General features: G+C 38.9%; 1 long non-coding RNA gene across 1 annotated transcript; it reads left to right on the top strand.

The window, feature by feature from the left end:
* The first annotated feature begins 269 nt into the window (after positions 1 to 269).
* LOC113232364 lies at positions 270 to 896 on the top strand. The gene is made up of 3 exons (XR_003310618.1): positions 270 to 340; positions 588 to 681; positions 772 to 896. It is a non-coding gene; the product is annotated as an uncharacterized LOC113232364 (long non-coding RNA).
* The last annotated feature ends 3,738 nt before the right edge of the window (positions 897 to 4,634 follow it).

The following is a 4,634-nucleotide window of genomic DNA, read 5'->3' as shown; positions in this document are numbered from 1 at the left end:
TGTCGCAAAATAAAATAAAGTACCTACTTAAATATTTGTCTATGTAAGTGTATTTTGTGCATTGTGTTACTGCTGTGTGTGTTATATTATATTAAATCTACATAAATATAACAAAAATATATATATAAAATATGAATATACCCTCTGTGTGTGTTTATAGTGTGGTAACGTAATTATCTAACAAATAAAATTATTCTCGATCCTCGTCCGAGTCGGATTGTGACGAAAGGTGCGCGGGGAGAAGTAAGGGGGAGGGGACGCTATTCGACAGCCAGCACAACGCAGTTCGCTCCGTTGTTTTGTTTACAGAATGAAACACGCAGTGTCCTACACCATAACGGTACGTATTATTACGATTAGAGCTATTACTAGTGTATTTCTAACGTATTGTATATTTCTAAAGTATTTTGTAAGTATTGTATAATATCGAGCTCATAATAAATTTATATTATAAATACAAACATAAATGATGGAACATGATCATTAAATTAACAAATAATCAAAATATCAGATTAATGAGATTGGATTATATTAAAAAAATAAAAAATAAAAATAAAATAATTAATAATCATTGAATAAATTTCAAGGAGCATGCCTCAACTGCCCTATCACGAAAACCGCAGCGATAACAATGAAGATATCGGCCGCCGTACACCAATGCTATGAGTCGAAACCAGCGCGGTAAGTGCACAAGTGAAATCACACTGTTCTTTTTTGGTTATCCAAGAGATATTTTCTATAATTGATTTTAAAAGTGTGCACTGATTTCAGACTACGAAGTGGCGGAGGCAACAGGACGTTCCATATCTTCGCTGCGGTGAACTTGAAACTGCCACGGAATGCAGCGGTATGGTGGCGTGGTACTACCATCGTCCAGTTCAACGTTCTGGTGAAGGAGGTTTTTACGTCACGTGACCATACCAACTTTTTAGCCAGATAAGGCGGAACCTCGTATTTGATAACGCCAAACAACAAACTTGCCAAATGTAAATCTCTCCGCGCTCTCATCTTTAAAATATTTGCTTCGTTAATATAAGGAGTTACGTGCATGCGTGGTGGTACATTAAAGCAGAACCTTGCACATGCATTCTGCACTCGTTGAATTTGCTTCTGCGTATGCGCTAGTAGACGCGGCCCGTAAACAACGTCCATATAGTTAAACTTAGATAAAACCAACGAGTCACATAATTTAACACGCGTTTGTACTGTTAGATAATTCCTAATGTTATACAATATCTTTAATCTATAAAAACAATTTCGAACCGTTCCCAGTACATGATTTTCGAAGCGAAGATGTTCGTCCATAACGAGACCAAGGTTACGAGCCTCACTTACTCGTGCAATGACCTCACCCCTAATGGCCAGAGTAACTCCGTGATCTACGATTTTTGCTATTTGGTTTCTTGTACCGAAAACCATGTATTTGGATTTATTGCCATTTAGTACTAACGCATTTGATTCAGCCCAAAGGGCTACACGTTCTAAGTCTTCGTTTAACTTATCCGCAGCTGTACGAACATCACATGGTTTACATGAAATGTAAACCTGTATATCGTCAGCATAAATATGATATCTACAGTGTTTAATATGTTGCACTACATCGGCACTGTAGATAATAAAAAGGATCGGACCCAAAATTGAGCCTTGAGGCACTCCTCGTGTGACGTCACGTGACTCCGATAGTAATTTTGATCCGCTCTGGTTTGACAGTTCTACGCACTGAAATCGATTCTTTAGATAGCTGTCAAACCATTTAACGGTAGACTCACTAAACCCGTAATAATGAAGCTTTGATAACAGTAAGTCGACATTTATGCAGTCAAAGGCTCTGGAAAAATCTAACAGTGTCAACAAGGTCCCCTGTCCACTGTCTTGAGCAGTTAAGATATCATCAACAACGTGGACCATGGCAGTTGCTGTGCTATGCTTTTTCCTAAAACCAGATTGTGTAGTAGGAAGAATTTTATTCTTTTCTAAAAAGTTTGTCAATTGTTTCACCACGATCTTTTCCAAAACCTTTGACATGCATGGCAGTATGTTTATTGGTCGAATATCTTGTAAGGTGGTTGGATTATTAATTTTCGGGATAGGCCGTATTACTGCATTCCGCCAGTCCGCTGGAAACGTACTCGTTTCAATGGATCTGTTTACCATAGCTGTTACAACGGATAATGTGGTGGGCAATGACAACAGCAACATGTCTGACGAAATACCATCAAGACCAACCGCCTTTGATTTCAACGAACGCATAGTTTGGAGAACCTCAATTTCTTCTACTCTCTCCAGTACGAAATTTTCAGAAACGTTACAGTTTTGTTCAAAAAATGTCATGTCTGTTAAAGCGGCTTGTGCATTACCGGGTAGATTCAAAAAATGATCATTTATTAAATTGGGTTCATTATAAATATTTACAGGAAGCTCTTGTTTACAATTTATCCTAACATTTCTTTTAATATGTTTCCATAAGACCCGGGAATCTCTCTGATTATTAATACAATGATCGTAATAAGCTTTTTTTTCACTATGCAACACATCATTTACAGCTTTTTTGAGTTCCTTATAGTAAGTATTTTGCGAATCTTTACCGTTTTTGCGTGCTACAACATGGGCTTCATCTCTACGCTTCATCAGCTGCTTTACATTATATGTAATCCACGGATACTGGTGATGCTTAGTATGCCACACTCGGAGTGGTGCATGTATATCAAACAACGCCACTAATCGTTCATTGAATTGCCCCACCATATGATCAACATCACCTAAATTGCTTATACTCATCCAGTCTATTGCATTAAGATCTAGTTCAAATTGTTTACTGTTAATACCTTGCAAGTTTCTGCGAATTATCTTTGTTGATGCTGGCTTCGACTTCACAACATTTAAGAGGCATGTAATAAAAGCATGGTGACTCAGCGCTTGTATGTATTCGACTCGTACCACAGTATTATCCACGTCGGTACTAATGGTATCAATAAGAGTTTCACTATACTCTGTGAAATGAGTGGGTTCGGACACATATTGTTTCAATGTATGACACGTTAGAAAATATGTAATCTTTTTGGTATCGATATGTGATTGGTGCAATAAATCAACATTAAAATCTCCTAACAGAACTACTTTGTTGCACCATGAGAAACAGCCCAGACTCTCAGCCAATGCGTCTATAAAAGTGTCTACATTTAGCCACGGGGGTCTGTACGCTGTCCCTATCAGTAGCTTCATGCCAGCAATATTCAAACACAGCCACATTTGTTCTACGAGCGGAGCCGGCGGATGAGGCAATATACGGACCGCGATGCCCTGTCGTATGTAGAAGCCGACCCCACCACCGCGCGAACGCACGGCGGCAGGGCGAGGAATATGACGTAGCCGGTAACCAGGCACCGAGGGTGCTCGACCGTCTTCGCCTTCTCTCAACCAAGTCTCGTTAATGGCCATAATATATAATATTGCAGGCGGCCTCATCGACTGCACACCAGCCCTACCCTTTCTGCCGTTATCAGCGCGCCCTTCGCCTCCCGCGGACTTCGACTGCGACTGCGATGACTTTATCCTTAGCTTCTCTTTCTTAAAATAAAATTGGACAATATAATGTGTCTCTGAAGCTCTGGTGGGAATTTTGTAATAATAACAGTCTACTTTATCTCTTTTATAGTCTGAAACAGGCTCAGACGCCCGCATAAAAAGATTACTTAAGGGCGCATTTAGATTGAAACCCAGTGCACCAAAGTATAGCAATACTTAGAATCCCCAAGTCGTTCTCGCATTAGTTTCAACGTGGTTTCCCAATACAGAATTTCCTCTTGAAAAACTTACGAAAAAACATATTATTGTACTTGCACTTTGTACACCGCGTACAAACTGGCATTGATTAAAATGAAAAATATACAAATATCAGATATTCCGATTAAAATTGCAATACCTGATTTAATCAAAACGTTTGCGCCTGGTCACGTACAGGCCACATTAAAATTTCCCCCATATTTTAGAGAGGATCCAAGTATTTGCCTTGTCGCAGTTTTCAAACATTATATTTTGGTAACACAAAATAAGACAACTGGACATCAGGGAACGCTTTTGCTGACACACAGAGCTCCCCACAGAGTAGCCACGAGTCAGACCGTGAGCCGAAGTGTACGGCAGGTGTTAGATGCGGCGCGGCGGGTGTGGACACAACAGTTTTCGGCGCGCATAACACCCGGTACTGCGCGCGCGGCTGAGGTGCCGATAGAGCTCATACGCAAGGCTGCGAGTTGGACTCCGACATCTCACATCCTTTACTAGATTTTATAATAGACTAATACTTACTGAAGACGAACACACGTTCGCAAGAACCATTTGCTTACAACTTAATAAAACGGCAAATTATACCATTCTAAATTAATATTATTATTCTTCTAATCTTTATTTATAAAATTATTATATCATTGTACGATTTAAAAATTGCTATGATTGTGATCTCAGGAGAAAAACCGTTATATGTTCATATCTATATATATTTTTAATAAAAATTATAATATCAATTAAGCCTCTGGTTTTTAATTTACATAAAATCAACTAGAAGCAAAACTGAATACTCTAAAACTCTACCTGGTTAAATATTATATCTTCGAATGAAGCGACTCACATAATAG

The sequence above is a fragment of the Hyposmocoma kahamanoa genome, unplaced genomic scaffold, assembly GCF_003589595.1.
Source record: "Hyposmocoma kahamanoa isolate Upper Pololo Valley unplaced genomic scaffold, ASM358959v1 76, whole genome shotgun sequence".
Classification (NCBI taxonomy): domain Eukaryota; kingdom Metazoa; phylum Arthropoda; class Insecta; order Lepidoptera; family Cosmopterigidae; genus Hyposmocoma; species Hyposmocoma kahamanoa.
This window is presented reverse-complemented; position numbering and strand designations above follow the sequence as displayed.